This window comes from Macrobrachium nipponense, chromosome 11 (genome assembly GCF_015104395.2).
Source record: "Macrobrachium nipponense isolate FS-2020 chromosome 11, ASM1510439v2, whole genome shotgun sequence".
NCBI classification, from domain to species: domain Eukaryota; kingdom Metazoa; phylum Arthropoda; class Malacostraca; order Decapoda; family Palaemonidae; genus Macrobrachium; species Macrobrachium nipponense.
Genome location: NC_061087.1, coordinates 11520917 through 11546184, shown reverse-complemented (window position 1 = coordinate 11546184; position 25268 = coordinate 11520917). Strand labels below are relative to the sequence as shown.

Here is a 25268-nt window from a genome sequence, read left to right as displayed (position 1 = left end):
ATGAAGGAGACTTCAGTTCCGTACTTGCAGCGGACACGTATTGAAAATTCGCCATCGTGGCTCGGTGGGATGTTACTTACTTTAAGGGGGCGGTATCTTTAAGGTTCTTGCACCCTCTCATTCCCCCAAGGGGGGAATACGGACCGCAAAGTCCTGTGACTGGCACCGAAATCTCTCATCCATGCTTGGCATCATGCACAGAACAAGAATCAGACGATACCCTTTTGTCTTTCGTGGGAACTTATATTCCTTTTTTGTTTTTACAATGTTTTTAAACAAATTTACTCTTTTTCTAAACGGAAGGAAACGCTCACGCCGCCTTCTGCGTTCGCGAACCCGCCTTTTAGAGCTAAAGAGATCTATATGTTCGAAATGAGAGGCAACCACGCGTTTTCGTTCCCAATTTTTCGAATAATTGTAAAATTAAGATCCAGGATCCGTATAATCAAGTCTTCAAATGAAGTCGGTTTCGCTCTGTCAGCATTTCTTGTGATGGATCGTCTCAGAGAGAGAGAGAGAGAGAGAGAGAGAGAGAGACTCTCTTTTTCCCCATTATCGATGTTCCGTTATCGTAAGAGTATCCCACGACGATTTCGCAATTAGGATGGCGTTCCGATACGCGACATAATGCAGTACGCTCAGCTTGTTTCTGTTTTTTTTTCTGAAGAATATACTACACGTAGCTATTAATTTTTCTTTTTAATCTTGCCGTTTTTTTTCTGGTTTACTAACCTGGGGAAATGTGTGACTCTCTCTCTCTCTCTCTCTCTCTCTCCTCTCTCTCTCTGTTCCCCCTTTTGGGGATGACGCTTAGTAAGGGAAAAGTCATAGGGTGGGTGGTCGGATAGGAGTAATGATGACTAGGGGGGGAGGTGAGGTATCGAGGGGTGAGGGGAGGGAAGTAGGGGTACGAGGCAGAGAAGGTGGTTGTGGTAATTCCTGAGAGTAATATTTCATCCTCCGGTCCCAGCATCGATTTGCTGCTGCTCCAAGAGCTGGGAGCGGGGGAGGGGGAGGGATGGCTGTGTGTGGGAAAGGGGAGGAGGGGGAGGGGTTGCTGGTTGTTAGTGTGTGTGCGTGTGTGTGTATGTGTATGCGTATGTGTCCTTGTTTGTATGTGAGGTGTATGTGTGCCAGTTATGTGGAATGAAATGCTTTTTTGTTTAGTGTCTTAGAGTGTCTGTATTTGGGGTATACAAGTGTATTGGTAGTGTGGAATGATGCGTTATTGATGCGTATGAGGTGTATGTGTGTATTTGTGAATGAGGGAACAGTGTTTTTTTGTTTGAAGAGTATGAATGTATTAGCCATGTTGCGCCAAGTCATAAGGTTGTGCCTTATGTTTTTATGACAGTAGTGAAGGATATACCGACATTATTACATTTTGTTTGAGGTCTGGCTCTTGCTATATGTGTTATTTACTTATTAGAAACGATGTATAAAACGAACGATTGTTCATCGTTCATCTCTATGTCAAAGACTGTTTGATTTGCCGGTGTGGGATGAGGTAGTTATTTATATCTTTGAAAACGAGTGTGCATTTTTTTCATGCAGGTATGAGTATGTGATTAAGTGAGTATTATTTTTGTGTATGTTTTACGTGTATTTTCGTGTATCAGGGAATATTCATGTACATATGTAATTCTTTTGCTTTGGTTATTCTCATGTATGACTTTATGTATATACCGTGCATGAATGAGTTTTATTGTTGTAAGTGTATATGTTTGTGTGTATGTGTGTGTGTGTATGAGAGAGAGAGAGAGAGAGAGAGAGAGAGAGAGAGAGAGAGACTGTGGAATATGTATATTTTTCAATAGAGTGAGCGTGTATACATGGTTGAAGTTTATGAGCACGTACATGCGTGTATTTTACGTGCCTTTGTATGATTTTATCGAAGTCAGTAGTTTTGTGTATACTTCCTTGAGATATACATTATAATTAGTTGCTAGTGTGGGTTTTATGGCTTTGCGCACGTGAATAAATCTTATTAATTATGCTATTAGAAGAATATCTTCTTAGTTGTATTTTATTCTTATTTTCGGAATATATTATCACTTCGAACCAAAGACTTTGATTTTCAACATCGATTTTTATGTGTCGATGTCGAGTTTTACTGCTTCGACGTCGATTTTGTAAGTGTCGACGTAAAGTTTTTATGTGTCGACGTCGAGCTTTTATGTTTCGACGTCTAGTTCTTATGTGTCGACTCGAGTTTTCATGTTTCGACGTCTAGTTTTTATTTGTCGAGTCGAGTAGTTATGTTTCGACGTCTAGTTTTTATGTGTCGACTCGACTAGTTATGTTTCGACGTCTAGTTTTTATGTGTCGACTCGAATAGTTGTTTCGACGTCTAGTTTTTATGTGTCGAGTCAAATAGTTATGTTTCGACGTTTAGTTTTCATGTGTCGAGTCGTATAGTTATGTTTCGACGTCTAGTTTTTAGTTGTCGAGTCGAATAGTTATGTTTCGACGTCTAGTTTTTATGTGTGGACGTGGAGGTTTAGGGTGTATAATTGATAGCTTTGATTTTATTCTGTGTAAACACGACGCAGCTGTGCATAAATACCCAAAGAGAATTCTGTGTAATATCTCTTTTTAAGTGTAACACGAATACGATTTCTGCATCCGTGCATTCTTAGCATACTGACATAGATTCCGGACATTCTAAAGAGATGGGTCTGTTGAATTCTATTTAATCCCACTTCACATAATCCGACTAATGTAAAAGAGAGAGAAGAGAGAGAGAGAGAGAGAGAGAGAGAGAGAGAGAGAGAGATCACCGCTATTCTCTTCCCTGCCAGGTTGCTAATTGAACTGCATACCTGTAATCTCGAGCGTGATTTTAAATATACATTAGCGCTTAATGTGTCTAAAGAAGCGAAGAGCCGAGATAGAGGAGAGAGAGGAGGAGGAAAGGGAAATGAGAGGCGGTATTGGCAAGTGGGGGGTGTGGGGGAGAGTAAACGAAGGGAAGCGGGAGAACACCCAACCCAACAAAAGAGTTGGGGGTGGGGGTGGTTGGAGGAGGGGGGAAGGAAAGTTGGATAGAAGGTTTTGGAGGAGGAGGAGGAGGAGGAGGAGGAGGGAGTAATGTTGAAGGGGTTTTTTGGGATGGAGGATTTGATGCGAAGAAAAAATGAAGAGAGAAGGAGATTGACCTCGCTTCTGGCGCGTTTAGTACGTCAAATGTTTATAGTGTGTATATATATATATATATTATATATATATATATATATATATATATATATATATATATATATATATATATATATATATATAAAGCTTGTTGAAATTAGGAGCGCATAATAGAACTGTTATTAGATCTTTATATATATATATATAATATATATATATATATATATATATATATATATATATATATATATATATCAAATGCCATCGAAAGAGTAGGCTAGCAGAAACCGTCTAGTACCACCAAACACATCTCATGTCATCATGATATACTTTTTTACATATATATATATATATATAATATATATATATATATATATATATATATATAAAGGCGTAACTCGTAGGGCAGTACCGTTACGCTTTCGTTCTTCGTATTGATCTGCAAAGGACTTGCTCCCATTTTTTCCTTCCACAGCCGTGGGCCAGAGCTTCCGTGGAGCCCTAGCAAGCGTATTTTATGTCGTTTCCCAAATGCACTTTCGACAAGAACCTCTTTTCTTGAAGAAAGAAATTTATCATTGGTTTTTTATTTTGTAAAAATTAACGTAAGTTTTTTCATGTTGCATAACCTGTCAAAAATCACGCTTCGCTAATTCGGTTATTAAAAAACTCATTGTAACCGTCAAAATCTTTTTTTTAGTCTGACTTAGAAAACAAAAGCCGTTAGTTGTATACTCTGTTACCTAAATTCATATTTTCAGTGTAACGGGGATTAAGAAGAAGCTTATTTAAAGAACATGTTACCCCTTATATATATATATATATATATATATATATATATATATATATATATATATATATATATATAGTATATATATATATATATATATATTCCCTCGACGTCGGCAACCAGGGTGATAAGAGAGAACCTACGACTAAGGTTGAGAAAGATGATAAATTAGTCCCCCATACGAATGTTCATTAATTAAGGTTAATGCGATGGTCTCGTACGTTTCTCATAGATGCGATGAAAATGAGACGATTCGGGTCCATACTCTCTCTCTCTCTCTCTCTCTCTCTCTCTCTCTCTCTCTCTCTCTCTCTCTGCTGTTTTAGAAACATACACAAGTACGCTCACTCGCATTCCAACAGTGCCGATGTTGGAGTTACGTTTAAACCTATTAGACGATTGCATCAAATTCTTCTAGAGAAGATGTATGCGAACGTCAGTTTTCGCTGAATGCATTGCAAACTATATTTTACATACGTACTCATGAATAAGTATGCGGTGCTAAAGTGACCCAGATTTTTTGCTTCCTTTTTTTCTTGCCCAGTTTCCAGTTTTTTTTTTTTTTTTTTTTTTTTTTTTTTGATGGCCGTGGCCTACAATATTTGGCTTGGTTCCATGTCGATCCAGTGTTGGGGACATCACTCTGTTATGGCTTGGCCTACTAAGGTTCTTTTATCGCAATGTCTGGATAAAGTTATTTTGACAGGCGCTGGAATTTTAACCATTCCGACCACAGATCTTAGACTACCTGGAATTAATTTTGGTCAAGCTCCATTTTGAAGGTGATATCACATTACTGACATTGTACTATGTCATCTTTACATATTTTTTTTCTAGGAGGCTCCAATTTTAAACTAATATAAGTTTGGTGGTCACACTGCCCATATTTGTGACCCATCTATTTGAATTTTGAACCTGTTTTCCACACTAGTTTTAAAGTTAAATCGTATATTCATGACCTTGCCTAATTTGTATTTGACCAAATTTTAATTGTATGTCCCAATTTCAAAGGGATCTTACATTTTTGACCATATCTTTCTCTACGTTGACCTATTTTTTTCCATTCCTATGTCCTAGTTTCAAAGGGATCTCATCCAGATGACCATATGATATATCTGTTCCAGTTTTATGGTGATCTCATATTGATGACTGTGTCCTGTTGTAGTGACCTAATTTCGACTTCGTCCCTAGTTTTATTTTTATAAAGTGACTTCAAGCTGCGCCTCATTTCACCAAGAATAAAAAAAAATTTTTGGCCCATCTTTTTTAAGGGCTCTAGATTTTTTTTATAACTTTTATCAGTCCAATATATTTTTTTTTACACCTCCCATAGTACTTTCGATCATCTTTCGTAAGTTTGTTTATGAAAGAGATTTTATGTTACCAGTTTAACCGTTTTACAAAGTGATCTGATGTCAATAGCCAAAGTTCTCCTCTCTTGACAGTGACATCACCGTGATTCACACTAAATAAACCTTTCATAGCACAACTCTGCTGTAAGGACCCATTTCTTTTATAGTGATACACTACGAATACACTTCGATGCACTTTTGATCGTGTGTCCTAAATATAAATTTGTCTTAAATTGATAGTCAGTCCCTTGAATAATTTCAACTAAAGGTGCTGTAAAGCTAGTATTGCCGGAAGCCAAGCTTTCGTCTGGGCGTACTTCTGTTACATTTCCCAGTTTTTAATTTTCTGTGAAAGAAAACTATTAAGGTGGTTTTGTCTCTCCGTCCGCACTTTTTCTGTCCGCCCTAAGATCTTAAAAACTATCTAAGCTAGATGGCTGCAAATTGGTTTGTTGATCATCCACCCTCTAATCATCAAACGTACCAAATTGCAGCCCTCTAGCCTCAGTAGTTTTTATTTTATTTCAGCTTAAAATGAACCGTGACCATGTGTCTGGCAACACTCTCGATACCAACAACATAGGCCACCAAGGGGCCGTGGTCGATAGTTTCATGGGCCGTGGCTGAGAGTTTCATACAGCATTATATGCTGTGCAGAAACTTCGTCGAATTTATTTTACTTAAATGTAGAAAATGTTATCGGGTTTGCTTTGATGTTCGATCGTAAAGGTCCGCTCTTCAATTTTATAATTGGACAAGAAAGGAGGAAAATGACATTACTCATTTCCTTTGTTTTCTAACGTTTCGTGGTGCGCAAGTCTCTCTCTCTCTCTCTCTCTCTCTCTCTCTCTCTCTCTCTCTCTCTCTCTCTCTCAGACGCACGTGTCATTCAAGACTGATTGAAAAGGCAACTCACTCGTTATCAGATATCGCTACGTCGCTCCCTCGATAGGAAGAGATCGCAAGTTCATTGACACTTTGGGGGAGCATAACGCGAGTACATAATGTTGTTGTCGTATGAAATGGACGTTTATGTTTGTTCCCTTGCGATCATGAGATGTTTCTTTTTTATACCTCTTTTAGAGAATGGCGCTATATGTGCTTCATTTTATTAATAGGGTTGTATGATACGATATTTTGTTAAACTTGGAATCCGGCATGTCTATTGGCTAGTCTGATTTCAAGTTTTATATATATATATATATATATATATATATATATATATATATATATATATATATACATATATATATATATAGATATATATATTAGTATATATATATATATATATATATATATATATATATATATATATAGTATATATATATATATATATATATATATATATATATATATATTTATATATATATATATATATATATATATATAATATATATAATATAATCTATATATATATATATATATATATATATATATATATATATCTATATATATTATATATATATATATATATATATATATATATATATATATATATATATATATTCGCATACATACTCGAGGTATAAAAAGGTAGATTAGAATAAGGCAGAAACGAGTGTCTAAATTTACTGCAATGGCCGGTTTGTAAACGAACAATAATTCTTTGCAGGAAGCAAATTTATTCATTGACTAACACTTGATATTGGTAAATCGAAGAGCCTCATTATTTAGACGAAGGAGAGCTTTGATATTTTGGCACTCACAAAAGCTTTTAATTCGGTTTGAAGATTAAAGCTTTACGAACTCATGTTGCTGCAGAGCGCGGTCTCGTTCTTCGATGATATGATTCATGGGGAAATAAATCCACAGTTTTGTTATATGTACATAGTATATTTGAGATTGAAAAGGGGAATCGACAAGATTCCCGAAAGCTATCTGTACAGATTTATCTATAAATATATGTACATATACATAACTGTGAATTTGTTTCTCCATTTTAAGACTCGCGCTACTATGAGTATTTTTTTAATACGATTCATTTTAATGTATACACCTTAGCAAAGGCGTGAGTTGAGTCTATTGAAAATGTAACGCGCGCTGGTTCGTCTAGGTGTAAAAAAAAAATGCGCCGAGACCGTTTTGGTTGCGACAGAAATTTAGATTAAACTGTAGATAATTCGTTCCGACTGCGGTCACCCCGTATTTCGCGACCATCAATTATTCCTGGGGCCGAGACCTTGTTGCTAAGGTGAGAGGAGTGTCTCCTCTGCGTTGGCACTTCGAACACCTGGATGGAGGACAGGACCGAGGAGTGGGGAGGTGCTTCAAAGAACCTGTCTATATACGGAGGCAAGAACCATCTCAAGAGCTTTCCGAAGCGAAGTGTGTGTGTGGTGGGGAGGGAAGAAGGGGATGGGAAGCGAGATGGGTGATAGGAATGGCTATAGTAGGTTGGAGGGGGGAGCGGGAGGAGGAGGAGGAGGAGGAGGAGGAAGGAAGGAAGGAAAGGGAGAGGTCCCGATAAAAGGTTGAGGAATTGTTTGTTTCCAAGTGACCTATTGTTTTGTTTATTGGTCTATCGCCGTCGGCATTAATGATGGGGTTTGTTTCGATCGTCCGGGTGAAAAAGCCTCGTGTGTGTCGAGTGGCGAGTTTGGAAGTTTCTTTTGTTTCCTCTCCTTTTCATTCTGCGCTTGTCACGTCTTTCTCTCCTTATTGGTTTGCTTATTTGTAACAGGCTGTTGTCAGACCGTTTGCTATTCTTTGTATCGTAGAAGCTGCTGTCGTTGTTATGCAGTAATCTCCTCTTGTCTCTGCACATGAAATATCTTATTTTATTGGGTAAGCTGATATGGCTGAAGCTGACTCTAAGTTTTTAAATTTATTGAAGACGTTAAAGGATCCTCCGAGGCAGTCCTTACGATGGGCACCGGGCATTTATCCTGGAGGAAAGAGTGCCCTAAAGCAACAAAAGTGCCAGGTCTTGAATCTACAAGAGCCCCACAATTAATGTGCCCGTTTCAAGCCTAAGGACCATCTTTCATTTCTGTCTTGGTCCTTGTGTGTTTATTTATGGATCACTTCAAAGCTCTTCTCGATCTTTCCTTCGTTTCACAAATGTAATGCGATTTTATCTCTCGGCTTCATCGGTGTGGGTGTCTGTTTATTTGCATCTATTTGTCTGTACATTTTTCTCGCCCATTTGTTTATATGTTCTTCTTCTTCTTCGTCTTCTTCATCTTCTTCTTCTTCTTCTTCTTCTACAGTGTTTTTATCTTCAATCATCTTTCCATTGCTTTTGACTAAACTGACATATTTAATACTTGGGTGTCAACAAGAAACCCGCTTCATTCCCTTTTCAGTTTCCGTTTTAGATCGTCCTTCGTCAGTTTTCACAAGCTCTGCATTATTCACCAATGGCTCCATTTTCTTAAATTAGCTTAAGTGCATTTGGTTAATCCTTGCTTTAACCTTGACCATCATTATGGTGTTGCTTTTGCTGTGTGTTAGCCTGCAATATATTTGCGCCAGAGCGGGCTTTTACTCTGGTGCCTGCCCGTTTGCCATCACCGTGCATAAGAGGTATTGCAGGTACAAGTTCTTACGTGTATAAGTGTCAATAGATCGTATCGTTAAATTTGGACAAGAAAGTTTGTGCTATTTATGAAAATCGTAGGTTTCCGAAACATCTGTTGCTAGAGTTCTAGCGCTGGCTGATCTTTAAATTTGGCAGAATTCAGTGCATGGTTACACAAGTGTTTTTGCGGATTACTGTGCTTGGTTTCGATATATTAATTATTTTTGAGCGTAGATGGGGTATATGCGCTTTCTAAAACAATTTCTAACCTTTAGAAAATGTATATTTTCCTGCTGTAAGTACAAGAAAATTTAATGTATTATATATGCATATTATATGTACACATAAATATATGTACGTATATATATATATATATATATATATATATATAATATATATATATATATATATATATATATATATATACACACATTAATAGGAAGTTATTTGTGGCAAGAGTAATAACTTCACAGAATACTTAACCCGATAATGCGTTAGATGCAAACAATACCGTATTCGGTTGGAGGTCCAAGTGGGCAATACTGATGAGTTCACATGCCTATGTTGAAGCAGACAATAGAAATTTAACCTTTCTTACGGGTAAGGGTTGAAATCCCCTTGAGGGTCCTTATTTTGAACCATATTGTATTCGGGATTATTCCCCACTTCTTGAGGCCAGGGACGGCATAGATACAAAGAAACTTTGCTGCGACGCCAGGTTGCAGAGATGAATGGACGAGTCAGTTTTGGGATGGTTAGAGCTTAAGATTGTCTGTTATAATGACCTGAGAATTTATTCAGTTGAAATCTAATGATATGATTTTTTATACCCATCGTTAAGTGATAATTTTTGTTTTATTTTTTTTTATTTAGCTACTGTGCAATCGAACCGAGACAATATATATATATATATATATATATATATATATATATATATATATATATATATATAGGTATTGTCACCATTTTTGTGGAAGGTCCTCCAGCCGCCCTTTACCCACTAGGTATTTACCGAAGAAAGAAAGCGAAAAAAGAGAAAGGGTTCTTGAGATGCCCTCGAAGAGGAAGAGAGATGTCTAGAGAAACAATAGACAAATTGGGGATTGAGAGGGAACCTGAGTGGATGGGGGAAAGGGAAGGAAGGGGGGAGAGCAACAAGTAGGAATAAAAGAGAAACAGATGAGACGAGAACTCTCTCAGGTTCTGTGACACAGCAAGAGTGCCACTCTTGGAGAGGGAGTGCCCAACCGGCAACTCTCTCTCTCTCTCTCTCTCTCTCTCTCTCTCTCTCTCTCTCTCTCTCTCTCTCTCTTCTCTCAGTAAATAGTCATACATGCATGTATGCATACGTATATGTATATATTTGCATTGGTGCGTTTTTTTCTTTAATTAGACTTATTTATCTGTGGTTTTGCTAATTTCCACTTGATTTGTTAATAGCCTTATTTGATCTCTTCATTCTTTTGATGCTCTTAAATAAGATTTCATGAAATATTAGTCGCCTGATATGTTTTTTTCGCAGATAAAGGTGGTACGAGGTAAATGAATTCCCTTTATTTTTTTAAAGAGAGTATTTTCGATGGAATATATTTCGTCTGGTGTTCAATGTTTTTCATCTTTGGTCCGCTAATGTTTTGTTCATTTCATCTGTTTGGCCGAGGGACTTTTTCTTGCCTATCAAAGATTAATTTCCATTATTCACCGAAGGCGTTCCAAAGGCATTTGTGATATAACGCCCCTATCTCTCTAGGCGTTGAAGTGGCCAGTTGTATCTTCGGTTGATCTTGTTTCAATATCCCTAGAACTCCCTTTGTATAGGAAGTGTTGAAAGGTCACTTCTTATCGCTGCTCGCTCTCATCTCTTAATGTTTTCCTATTAAAAATGATTATATGCCACCTCGGTTTTCTTCGTTAATACGTTACTCTCTCTCTCTCTCTCTCTCTCTCTTTATTACGAGCGAAGCGAAGTCATCACTGGAAACGGGCTCATTTCTCGTATTCAAATGCTAATATCTCCAAAAGTATTGAAGATAAAAGAAAAATTCTTACGTCTTTAAATTTCATCCCATATAAGATTCATTTTTAAAATATCATAAATTCACATTTAAAAGATGTTTTGGTTGTTTATTTATTTTTAATTTTGTACTGCAAAATTTTTATGACCAGAAACTTTTACTTTGGCTGACGGATAGACAGTACGCTTCCGCACAATAGATTGGAATTCAGTATATCTTCTCCTAAATATGGATCGATAAATAGACCAAATTAATTCCCATCTCAGTACCCTCGGTATCATATTTGGAGGTTAATTTCATACTTTTTTTTTGGGAGGGGGGATTAATACTGGAAAAGTAAATAAATTAAATAAACTATTTTATTCTACATTGTGTTTGACTCATAGCGTCAAATTAATTGCGATAATAGGTAAGCTTTGAGGGCCTAGAAAATAACATGATGTCAGCTTACAGACCACACTTCTGGAAACAGCAGGGATACCAACCGACTATTTCTCTAAAAGTCTTCGTATACAATTCATCGCCTATGGGATTGCCCTTTTCAGTTATAATAAATACTGTAATCTTTTTATATATTACTCCAATTATAAACTGTATCGTCGACTGCGGATGTTGGAAGAGTATTTGAAATGCAGTTAACGATCACAATTATTTAGCAGAGAGCTCCGAGATACCTAGTTAACCCTCTGATGGTTAAACTGGAAGCTTCGCGAGTTTCCGCCTTTGTGGCGTTCTATTGGTATATTATATATATATATATATATATATATATATATATATATATATATATATATATATACATGGTATATATATATATATATATATATATATATATATATATTACCCTATATATATATGTGTGTGTGTGTGTGTGTGTGTGTGTGTGTGTGTGCGTGTGTGTGTGTGTACACATTGTTAGGTGTTCCTTTCGGTTCTTGAGTTGGGTTTCTTAATGATTTCTCAATTCTGTCAAATATTTGCATTTTTTAAACAGTCTCGCTTACTAATACTTTATTATAGCCTTTGGAAGTACTTAATCACGCTTTCATTCCCTGTGCTTATTTTCAGTTCTATTGTACAGTACTTTTTCAAACCTATCTATACAGTTTTTATTCATTCTGGCTTGGTTTTTCCACTATTCATTCTACTAAATACATATTGTTTTTATATGTCGTAGTTGTAAAGATACTGTAGACAAAAGTTCATAGATTGAGATTTCACGATACTATAATGTCGATTTTAGTCACTTCAAACTTGATCTTTGGCAGAACCGTCGTCACACACACACACTGAACACAGGAAGAATAGCGTGATTCACATTTCTTTGTCAAACTGCGAGGCTTGACCCACTTTCCTTCGAATAGGCCTACGAGGTCCGACCAGACTTGGCACGGCTCGTCTCGTGACTGCTCGCTGGATAGAAAATCGAAGAATCGTATCGTCTTTTCCCCTTACGAAAGTCACTTAGCGTCCTCCGGTTTTTTTTTTATATATATATTCTGAGAACCTGTGAGACTGCGGTGAAATAAAGTAAAGAATATTTCTTTTCTGGAAAACTGTTTGAATATCGTAGTCATTTTTTTTTACGGGGATCAATAAGTTCTCTTACGTTTGTGGTATTATATCATAGGCTTTATTTTTAATGATTATCATGAGAAAACTGGATAAGGATTTGTAATCCAAAGGCTTAATTGCTTCTCACCAGTGATGCTTACTGGAGCTATCATATATTGGTGTCTATATATATGTATATATGCACATATATATATATATATATATATATATATATATATATATATATATATATATATATATATATATATATTTACACATACACACACACACACACACACACATATATATATATATATATATATATATATATATATATATATATATATCAACAAATATAGCACGAAGTCGTCCGTGTGCTTGAAAAAATCATAAAATCCACGTAAGAAGGAGAGTGAAAACAGGACTTGAAACAAGTGCTTTCGCATTATCCTACATTTTTGAGTGGGAACTCGAAAATGTAGGTTAAACTACAAAAGTACCTGTTCCAAGTCCCGGTTTTCACTTGCCTTCTTACGTGGATTTTATGATATATAATATATATATATATATATATTACTAATATATATAATATATATATATGTGTGTGTGTGTGTGTGTGTGTGTGTGATATACATAAATAATATAGATACATGCGCACACACATAATCCATCTTCTAAATAATACCTTTGTTTTTTATCGCAAGTGAATCTAAATTATAATTTTGGAAGTATTCTCGAGTTTTTGCAAGAAAACTTGTTCTGCATACCACATTCTTTTTTAAATTATGCAAGTTCTCTTATTTTTCAAGATATGATTTTCTTCAGTTTTTCCCCGTTTTCAATTATATTTACTTATGTATTTGTTAAAATCTATTTTTATATAATTAATGATGTTTTAGTATTCTTTCGCTGACATTGGCTTAATCGATTTACATTTTTCATCCGATTTTAATTTTGTACTTAATTTTCCATCCGATTCTAATTTTACTAAAGTTTTCATCCTATTTCCAATTTTACACAATCTTCCATCAGGTTTTAATTTTATACTTAATTTTCCACGAGATTTTAATTTTTCACTCAATTTCCCATCCTGATTTTAAATTTTACAATTTTTCATCCGAATTTTAAATTGTTTACTTAATTTCGCTTCCAGTTTTCATTTTTCACTTAATTTTCTAACCGATTTTAAACCCCTTCACGTTCTCAACAATTTACCAGCATCGAAAAATTTCTCTCTGTAGCCCGATCTTACCTCTCAAGTGTCAAGACATTGCACTCAGGAACCCTCTATGTTGGTCTTTCAAAGTTTCTCTCAGTAATTCGAAAGGTTGCGATGTTAGGCCCTTTATTGGGTTTTGGTACGTTACTTTCGGAGTTATATTGGTTCCATTTTTAGTCTGTTGTCAGTGTTCGTGTGGCTAATATTTCATTGCTACTTCGCGGTTGCATATACTCCATGTCGGTACTAATAACATCATTAATGTGAACGAGCTATAAGTACTAATGAATAATCTTCAAGTATAAGGCCACGGTTTCAGATGGTTCTACTTTGGGAACAAAGAGGCAAAGAATAAATACCGTGCTGCTGCTTGTTTGTTTCAAACCTCAAAGAATTACAGTTTATATTCCCTAATACTAACTGTTCATGCCAGAAAGGATAAGTATCGAGTTATGGAATCAGCTCAGGCTTTTATGATTGCAAAAATGATCAGAAAAGGTAAATTTAATTTGCCCTGAATATTCTTTCAATAACATTTTCATCTTACTGAAGCTTCAGTGGATATCAATGAAGCTCACGTGTTTAAGATTTTATAACAAAAGAGGGGAAAATGATCAAGTGGTCAGCAAAATTCCCGGAGGGGATATATGTTTCTTTTTACATGAAATTTTTGTATGCTTTTCTAATTGGAGTGGGATGTTTTCTGCGTGTATTTAACAGGGACGAATTTCATTATTTGTTAATTACTCATATAAAGATAACAGTGCTCCATTTTATTACCTTTCATCGTGTATTCTTCCTCCAGTTCTTGATTCTGTTGCATACTACATGGTATGATATCCTTTTTCTTGCTCGTAACTGAAGTATGTACCTGTTGCTTACCGTTTGTCATACTTCATCCTTCTAGTGATAAATATCTTACCTCATCCAGTGTTTCACATTATCTTTCTCCATGCAATAATTATTATTCTTTCTTCTTTCAATTCTTCATGTCCTTGTTTAATCTAGTGCATGATCATTCTCTTCCTCTGTTGCTTGATATTCTTCCTTTTCTCGGCCCACAGTCCTTAATATTTTCGCATGTCTTATAACTAATATATTATTTCATATACATTTCAGAAATCGATGTTCCTTAGGAGACATCTCCCGTCTCCTTTTAGTTTATTGAGGTACATTGTGTGTTGATAGTATCATTATTTTTTTATATATGTTTCGGTTTCTTTGTTTCTTTTTTTTATTTTTTATTTCGATGTGTTAAATTCAACATAGAACGAAGCTAGTGGTCCAGATGTTTTAATTTTTATACCTACACAAATTAAATAGCTTTGCCATGAAACGTAATATGGTACATAAAAAAAAAATAATGGAGTTCTTGTCTTCGAAATTACGCGTAATATGATATATAAGTAGCTAACAGAATTTAATACACACACATATATATACATACATATGATCAACACGCAATCACGTGTGGAACAGAAATAAATTTCTGACCCACATCGGGATCGAACCCAGGTCTTTCAGTTGAGAGACGAGACCACTGACAATCAGGCCACTCAAGCTGCCTCGTCTTTTAGTTGAAAGACCTGGGTTCGATCCTGATGTGAGTCACAAATTTATATAAATATGTATATATATAGATATATGTATATATATTGTACACACACACACACACACACACACACACATATATATATATACATATATATAAACTGCGGAATTTTCCTTCTCTAGCCAAGAGTGATTCCTTTCACTATATAGCGTTATAATTTTTGTCCGTTGGAGAGGAATTTTGATTGAAATATTCCTTTAATAGCTGCCATGCTTTCTTCAACGACCTAAAAGCATTACCGTTAAAAAGAATATCAGCGTAGCACCCTATAAGTTCTGACGGTGAGGCGCCAAATCGAAGACATGAAGAAGAAAAAATATAATCAAAGGAAAATATACGTATTTATGCGATGCCTAAAAGTGCCGTCTCTGCTGCCAGGATTCGCCACGTTAATAATGTTCGGCCAGATCAAAGGCTCCGTTGAAGTCGGCTTTTTTCCCCTCTGATTCCAATCACAGGTTTCCACTCGAATCCCCTCGGTTTTCCTAGTCTCTCTCTCTCTCTCTCACTCTCTCTCTCTCTCTCTCTCTCTCTCCCTTCTACTTCTTTTTCTTCTTCTTCTTCTTCTTCTTGTCGATGTCTGTAGTATGATAATCGTTAGATTTTTGAATTATCACTTTTTGTTCTTGAAATGACTATTTATTCTTTTTTTTTTACCAGGCTGATGTACCTGCCAAGGTGAGTGTTTATGTGTGCGTGTGTGTGTGAGTGTTTATGTGTGTGTGTGTGTGTGTGTGTGTGTGTGTGAAAGAGAGAGAGAGAGAGAGAGAGAGAGAGAGAGAGAGAGAGAGAGAGAGATGGGAAGAGAAATTGCATAATTTACGATTCGTAAACTTCATCTGGGTTCCGTGTAAAAGATCGGGCGATAGAAGGTCCCCAGTCGAGCTGAAAAATAAACAGGTATTTAAATGGTGAGTTAATGGGCGAAAGGGAAGACTCACTCGGCCTCTCGAGGTTCCTTGTTTTCTTTGGCCTGTTTGTTTGTGCATGGGTGTCAGTGTATCAAAATAAATACCCCCTTTGTGTTTAGGACTGTTTATGCTGGCGTATTCGCTTACAAACAAATCACATTCTCTAGGAATATAATTGAGGATTCCCAAATATTGTTATGGCGAGTGCGCTTGTCTTAAGTTGTTTGCTTTTTCGCGCTAAGTGATGAACTTTTACGGAAATTTAGATTAGTTGTGTATAAAGACAGGGACTTAGGCTTATATGCTTTGATATTTATACTCTCTCCTGTGAGGTTTACTCATTGAAATCCTGGTTCCATTTTAAAGAAATAAGCAATAAGCATCTACCGCTTTACGTTTTGTTAGACATATTTATTTTTATTTCACAAATCAACATTTAGGTTTACTTGATGTATGAATTTGGTCCTATATGAGAGAGAAAGGTAGATAGATTACTATGAATACTTTGATGCACATTTATATATTTTTTTAACTGAATGATCGATTGATTCTAAGTGAGAGAGAGAGAGAGAGAGAGAGAGAGCACATTTGCATTTGTGTACTTTGTGTATATGTACGCAGTATAAAATTAGTCTCGTAAGTAATTGATTATGGACAAACGCGAGAATTAGAAGAGAAGTTCTTTAAAAGATGAAGTAACAAACAAACGAAATGTCACTAAGAAGGAGAGAGAGAGAGAGAGAGAGAGAGAGAGAGAGAGAGAGAGAGAGAGAGAGAGACCTTTGAATATGTCTCCGCCACGGCTTCAAATAACCAATTTAGATTTTTCGCTCGTATAATTAGTAACCATTGTTAATGGTTATTTCATCGGCTGGTGACGGAGTAATAGAGGAACGATTTCACGTTATCGAACGCTTGTTGTTGTTGTTGTTGTTGTCGTCGTTGTTCATACCTGAATCCAAGTGAACAAGGCTTACTTTTATTTTTTTGTATGGTTGAATAATTAGATCGCGCAATGTGGCCTCTTTTTATATATTTTTTTATTTTTTTATGTTGAGATAAAACAGCGACCTCGTAAAACTTAGATTCAATCGCAAGTCTGATTTAGTTCAGTGAGTTGAAGGCGAATGAATCTTTTTACTATTGTTAATTGCGATGCTGCTATTATTGTTATTTACTTTTCAGTAGTGATAGTAGAATAGTATTTCTTCGTATCCAAAGATTAGTTTTATTTAGAACTGAGACGCTACTAAATCAATGCTACACTTTGTAAACAGCAAAAAAATTAATTTTTTTTAAATCAATCTTTTTTTTCCCCGATGTGGGGAATTTTCATCTTAGCATTTGATTTTATTTTTGTAAGAAAAATCGCTAGTCCAGTGTTCCCACCTAACACAGCCTTTAGAATAAATTAAGAGAGTTGGTCCTAACTCCCTAGTAAGCGCTGAAATGGGATTACGTTTAACTGTATGTATGTATATATATATATATATATATATATATATATATATATATATATATATAAGTAAAGTATTTACATTATTATGTTATTGATATACTAAAAAAATATTTCATGGGTTCCCTTTGAATTTATGTTTATTATGCTTAATTAGTATACAGTATGATGTTGTTATATATCTTGAGTGAGTGTATGTAAACTAAATACAACTATGGCAGAAGCCATTGTTCACGATTATCAGACACTAAATTTCTTTAATGCATGTATGTATGTATGTATGCATGTATGTATGTATGTATGTATGTATGTATGTATGTAATAACATTTCTTTTGGATGTTGATGTAGCAAGATATCTTAATTGTCATTAAACATTTTCACATAGCTTTCTGCTATATCAATACTGTTCTAGGTTATTGTTTAATTTTTTATTGACGTTTTTCAAGCGAGTTTACGTTTTAAACGGTAAATAACGATTCATACACGTTTCTGCAAATTCTTGGAAGTAGCATTCATTATGTACATCAAATATTGGAATATGATTGGGAAATTCCTTCAATGAAAAGAGTCGGAAATATTTGATAAAATGTAAAGTGATACTGATATTCAAGAGTAGCCATGATAATATTCGTAAGTGAGCAAATGCAAACAAATATTTACTTCTTGCGAGGTCACGTAAATACAGTTAAATATCGAAAAGTCGATGAGAATACCATCTACTACCTCTGCAGTGACAGTACCCGTAACACAAAAGAAGAAAACCATTAAAATTTATTATGTAAAGAAACACGAGGCGAATGGAATGAAGTGGAATGGCAGGCACTACCACGGAGAGACTCAAGAGTTGACAAATCGCGTGGGTGGGTGGGCGGGGGTGGTAAGGGGGTGGGGGGTCGGTTGATGTCGCTCGGTTGGTCTACATTGAAAAGTAAGGGTCTCTTTTGAGTTGGCCGAAAGGGAAGAAAGTTGTTAAGGGTCTAATTAGTCCTTTGTCTGGCCAACAGTGATGTGGCTGTGACGTTTCCTGCACCTTCACTGAATTGCTGAGCGAAATTTTCGCTCCCTGTCTCTCTCTCTCTCTTTCTTTCGCTCTCTTTCTCTCTCTCTCTTTCTTTTGCTCTCATTCTCTCTCTCTCTCTCTCTTTCTTTCGCTCTCTTTCTCTCTCTCTCTCTAGTGACATCTCTCTCTCTCTTTCTCTAGTGACATCTCTCTTTCTCTCCAGTGACATTTCTGTTGCATCTGAATTATGTCTGTCGGTGTTGTAGAGAGGGAGTTTTATTCTCTCTCTCTCTCTCTCTCTCTCTCTCTCTCTCTCTCTCTCTCTCTCTCTCTCTCTCTCTCTCTCTCTTTCTATTCCAATAATGGCGTATACGTTAATGCTTTATTTTTTGGAATAATACTGTTGCCTTCGTCTCTGGTCACAGCTTTGCTTTTTCATATTTGGAGGAACCATTTTATGTTTTCCTTTCTCTCTCTTAAATGCAAACGGATGTAGAATTTGTTATTCCTTTAACTAACATTTATACATAACTCTTTTTGGTTTTGAGGCATTTTTTGGCGAACCCCCCTATCTCTCTCTCTCTCTCTCTCTCTCTCTCTCTCTCTCTCTCTCTCAACACTTTTATTACATTAGTGTAAATTCTTTCATGCTTCTGAAACTTTAAATTTTCAACGGGGAATTCTTGACTACAAAACGAATATTTTTTTCCTTTTGAAATATTCTACCAATTAGGAAAATTTTTTTCGTGATAAAAGCAAAGATGAAATGGGCTAAACATTTAAGTGAAGGCGTAGGTTGTGCTAATAATATATATATATATATATATATATATATATCTATATATATAAATTATAATAAATATATGATATATATATATATATATATATAAATATATAATATATAAAACTATACTACCTATGTATGTATTATATATATATATAAAATGTAACTTACTGAGATTACATGAGTTTTCAAAACGTTTAACCACAACAAAGAGGGATGTGTTATTTGGCCATGAAATATGACAAGGAATTGTGTTTGGGTTCTGTGGAATTGGATGTGAGTATGGGACTGAATCTGCATTCAGAGAGTTCTTAAGGCTTCTCTTATTCTTTGTGTTTCTGTGATGGAGATGCAAATGCCGCAAGTTATTTTCTAATCTCTGGTTATCACGACTTTCTCATTAACGCAGACTATTTTGGATATTATGTTAATCTGTTCTTCGGATGAGGTTTGTTGTCTCTTTTTGGAATTTGTGGTTGTTTTGTTCTTCATGTGATGGTATTGCCTGTGTAAAGAAACCTGGAAATGGAGCCATTTTCAAAATGTACTAAAGCCTGTTTAAATATATATATATATATATATATATATATATATATATATATATATATATATATATATAATATGTGTGTGTGTGTTTATGGATATATAGCCATGTATGTATACACAAATATATATACATATGTTTATCCATACGTACATATATATATATATTATATATATATAGTATATATATGATATATATAAATATATATATACACTATATATATATATAGATATGATATTTTATAAAATATATAAATATATAAATATATTATATATATATATATATATAATATATATCTTATCTGTCTGCACTTGTGGTGCCAGTAGAGAGAGAGAGAGAGAGAGAGAGAGAGAGAGAGAGAGAGAGAGAGAGCAGCTATAGATGCCGTGTAACTTAAGCCATCAATTTTATCCCCATTTAAAATTAAGCAAAAGTGTAAATATACCCTTGTTTCCCACCAGATGATGTCTTAAGTCACTGTACTGATGCTAGCAACTTGTTCTATTTGATACTCGCTTATTTTCAGAGTATACGTCAGTCATGACAGCGTCGCACAGAAGCTCTCCCAGCTGCTTCTCGTGCCTCTGATATCTGAAGATTCCTCCCGTATGACCCTTGAGTTTGATGCGATTTGGGTTATCATACATCTGTCAGCCGAAGAGGGGCAGTGTTGCACCATAGAGAATCAATAATCAATTGGGTGAAAGGCAGAACATCATTTGGCCTTCGGTAATTGGCTAAGGAAGTCTGGCATTATCCACCAATCATCTTCTAGTATTGATTTATTCCTACGCTGTAGTAATCACACTAGATACCTTATTTCCGGGGAACTTTGAAAGGGGAAGAGAGAGAGAGAGAGAGAGAGAGAGAGAGAGAGAGAGAGAGAGAGAGAGAGAGAGAGAGAGAGAGAGAGAGAGAGAGAGAGAGAGAGAGTTAGTTATACCTGTCACTTTATTTGTGCTGGTCTTCATTGTATACTCAGTGTATTTGGTAGTAGGAAATAAGACAAATGGTGCGGAAGAATAGAAATAACCCTATTTTATAAATGAAGGTTTGGATATATTTGTCTAAGCCATTTCCCCCTAATGAAAAGGGGCTTTAGAGAGGAAAAAGACAGCATTCACTGCCATTGTTTATTTTGTAAAGGTTGAACCTCCTGTGCAGGAAGCTTATGCAATGGCAGCTGCCCCGCTAACATATACATAGGAAGAAAGCTCTTCCTCAGGGAGTCGACATCGCGTACGCAAAATGGCAAACTAGATTTCTCTCTCTCTCTCTCTCTCTCTCTCTCTCTCTCTCTCTCTCTCTCTCTCTCTGACTATCTATATACATATATATATATATATATATATATATATATATATATGATATATATATATATATATATATTATATATATATATATATATATATATATATATATATATATATATATGTGTGTGTGTGTGTGTGTGTGTGTGTGTGAGTGTGTGTGTGTGTCTAATTCAACGTCCCACCAGCATTCTCCATCAAAAATTTAATTTTTTAATTTCTTAAGTCCTTAATGTAGCAAATATGCCATTACCGTGCATATCTTGTGCGTAAATGACTTTGAATACTCCATAAGGATTATCCAGGCCACACAGACCCTGATTAATCCCTGTATTAGAGTGACTCTCGTTGAATTTGGAGCCAGTATTTTATTCGTAAGTCGTTTTTTTTGCGGTTTGCCATGGGGCCGTTATTTAGTAACTTAGGCAATACTTCGAACATTTACTTGAAACTGTATTTATTTCTTATTAATGCTTCTTTAGACCGTGAGTATTACATAGGAAATATTATGTTTCAGTTGCATATATTGTCGCTTTATGACTAAGTAAAACATTTTATTCTGAAACTGAGACAAAAGGTGGAGAGTTTTCCGAAGTGAAGAGTAGAGAGAGAGAGAGAGAGAGAGAGAGAGAAGAGAGAGGAGAGAGAGAGAGAAATAAAAAAAAATACCGTTAAGACCAGGAAAAGTCTTATTCGAAAGTAAACAATGGGTTGGTTCTTTCATTTGTAACGTGTCCGTCGTCAGTAATTGGCCAATTTCCAATTTCATTGTTGCTGGAGTAAAGTGGCATCCTGCTTGTTGATGCTGCTGCGTTCGATGCCTTTCAAGAATCTTATTATTATGCGGAAATAAAGTGGTGAAGATTTTTTTTCTTTCTTTTTCTGCTTCTCTGAAGTGCAAAAAATGAATTTAGCAACATAATTGTCTGCCTAATAACTCTTCTTCATTTTCCTGAGTATTCGATTCTAAGGTTATAGTTATCGTTATAGTGATGCAATAAAAGTGAAAACAGGCTGCAACGATAGTAAAAAAAAATGAGCGACCAGAGAGTGTGAATGAATTGAAAATTTTTCGATAAAGTCACAAAAACTCGTCGTAACGGGTCATTTAAAAGGACATATTCTAAAGACGTTTTTAACAAATTAATCATCTGAATCCTCTTCGGCCACATTTTATCAGGCAGTGTTGCTGTAAGTGGCTTTGATCCTTGCCTTCAGAAGTGAGGACGTGTGCGTGAGTTACAAACCTTTTAAATCTAGCGGCCTTGTTTTTATTTAAGTGGACCCATGTCAATTTTTATGATCTGTACCTTAGTCTTTATCATCACATTTTTCGTGTTAGCTTTTTGTATTCCTGTCAGTTATTCTGACGTACAGCTTTTCTTTTTTTTAACTCGTAAATTCCTCTGATACTTTTATTTTGAAATTTATATGAGTCCATTTGGCAATTTGTCGATATACTCGTATTTCCTCCTCCTTCTCTTCTTTCTTCTTCTTCTTCTTCTTCTTCTTCTTCTTCGTTTATCGCCGATGTAAGTATCCGCTCATGCAAAATTACCTCTCCTTTGACTGCCTGCGTGACTATTGCGCATTCACGCTCGCCTCCCGGTGTGCTTGGATTTAGGAGAACGTGTTTATGAATGAATGTTCTCGCATGTGGCTGTGTGCGTGTGTATTTACTATAGTACTAGACTCCATGAATCGATTCAGCAGCTTTCATTCATTTTGCCCTGCTATTTGCTCAAGGATTTATAGCTACTCAGACCATGTGCCGCATGAGAACCTGATTCCGTGATGCGATCAGTTTCCAATTTTACATTTGATTTTTATATATTTATTTTTTTTACCTTTCACCATAATAAGCCCTTGGGTTTCCTCACAAATCAGAGCGGCACTTTTAAATCAGTGGCCAAGTATAGGATCTCCTTCGTGGGGTAATTTTAGAAATCTCCTTAGGTTCAACTCTAATTGGTTGCACAGCAAATCAACTCAACTTTTCAGTGGGAAAGGTATTGGAGTTATTTCGCGATAAAATGAGGTAATATTTCACTACGAAAATAGCCCCCCCTCCTTTTATGGTAAAATTAGCAGTCCACCAAAGAGGATCCAAATGAACAATAGAGGCTAATTAAATCTCTTGTTCCTGATTAAATATTGCGTTATCGAAGCGTTTAATTCTCATCAAAGATCTAATGAAAAAGCTAAACATCCCTTCCCCACCCTCCTCCCCCCCCCCTCCTTCCACCATCTGCCTCCTCCATCTCCCCACTTTCCTCCAGCCCCAGTCTTCCTCCTCCTCATCTCTCGACCCCTATCCCGACCCTCCCCCCTCCCCTTCCATCCTGTTCCCCCTACTTTAACTCCTACGCGCCGTTCACTTTGTGTCACAGTCCAAGAAAAAGGCGATAAAAGAAAACGGATGTAGTAGTGTCACGTTGTAAGTCCTTCGTACGATTGATTCATTCATCAAGATTCAATTAGCCGGCGAATTTATGAATGAATGGTTACTCATTTTCCCACTTTACGACTGCGTCCCGTTGAACCATTGAGGACACCGCTAAAATTATCGCACAAGTTTTTGCGACTGTGAGTAAAAAAGCGTCATTTTAGAGTTTGCGTGACTTTGTCGCAAAGTATTCGGTTCCTTTTTATCTATTTTTGTTTTTAGGAGAAGTCATATTTAAGAAAAAAAGCTTGGCTTTTAGCGAAATTGAAATTAAAATTCATGACTCGAAATTCCGTCGTCATTCATTTATATTGTGGTAGTCCCGCCGTTCCAAGGAGGGACTAGCAAATTGTCATGTTCTTGCGTCTGTATATCTGAATAAACTTCTTTGCAATAGCTCAAGTGTATGTGGTTTCATGCAGAAATTATTTTTTTGCAGGTTTATCCTTCATATATATAAAATGACAAGAAATTGCCCAGTGCTTAGTTTAAACAAAAGTTGCCATTGCTGCCGAAATTTAATATTGGAGTTGCTAATGAATAAACTAGAAATGAAACAATGAGGCTCAAAGAAATGGTAGAGAGGTTTACCGGGCAGACCCGGATGTTTTAAATGCTGAGTTAAATATTTTGTCAAATCTGTCACGGAAGATAATTCAATGTTAAAATGAGCCAAAATGATAAATTGTTTTCTTTTTTATTTTTCAAGTGCTTTCAGAATAATAGCGTTTCACCATTATTAAATTCAGAACCAATTGTAAATGTTTTTATAATTTTATAAGTCGCTTTTGTATCAGTTTAAATGCATTTAAATCATATTTGTATGCATTTGCCAAACAAATAATGTTTGATATTTATAATATCGAAATTATGTGAGTTTTTGACAATCAACTTACAATGAATTTAGTGACAGTAAAAGTATCTGGTGAAATCATTTAGTTTTCAGATTGAATAATAATTACGGAATATAATATATTGGAGAATGAGATTGATTTCGAGATTGAACTCGGTTTATTCCTAGGGTTTGCGATTTCTTTACCGGAAATATTTAAGATTTCTCAATTAATTTTCAATAATGTAAATATACCTTCATGAATCCCTTGCCATCCATTTAATGACGATGTATGAATTTCAAATAGTCAAGTGTTTTCATCACGCTACAATTTTCCCCATATTATATTATATCCATTTTATTTTTTTATTTCTTGTCGTCTGTCTAATGACCGTTTGTGGATTTTGAATAAAGAGTGTTCTTACCATGCTATTATTTCATATCGTATCACGATTATACAAGCGGCACAAAAATGTTCGTGGTCTGAAATGATGCCTTCGATGACGAACTTGACAAGAAAAAAAAGTAATAATAATAAAACAAAACAAAAAATTATAAGCTCAGACAGAAAATAAAGGCTCAGCCTGATGGATCCAGTGAGAGCTGAACAGGAGAGCATACAAAAATGAAAATTAACGTTATACGTCATAGATCATGTGTAATGTACCTTTTCATTTTTGTATCCTCTCCTATTCAGCACTCACTGGATCCATCAGGCTGAGCCTATATTGTCTGTCTGAGCTTATAATTTATTTTATTTTATTTTATGTTATTATTGTTATTATTA

The 25268-nt window shown here is 35.5% G+C and overlaps 1 protein-coding gene across 3 annotated transcripts in view; it reads left to right on the top strand.

Moving 5' to 3' along the window:
• LOC135223494 (regulator of G-protein signaling 20-like) overlaps positions 1-25268 on the top strand; it is a 320193-nt gene that overhangs the window by 112990 nt on the left and 181935 nt on the right. Inside the window, exon 2 of one of the 3 annotated variants that reach the window (XM_064262148.1) lies at positions 15858-15875. The exons of the other annotated variants lie outside the window; for them this stretch is intronic. The gene's annotated coding sequence lies outside the window, so the exon portion shown is untranslated. The remainder of the gene's footprint in view (positions 1-15857; positions 15876-25268) is intronic. 3 annotated transcript variants of the gene reach the window in all.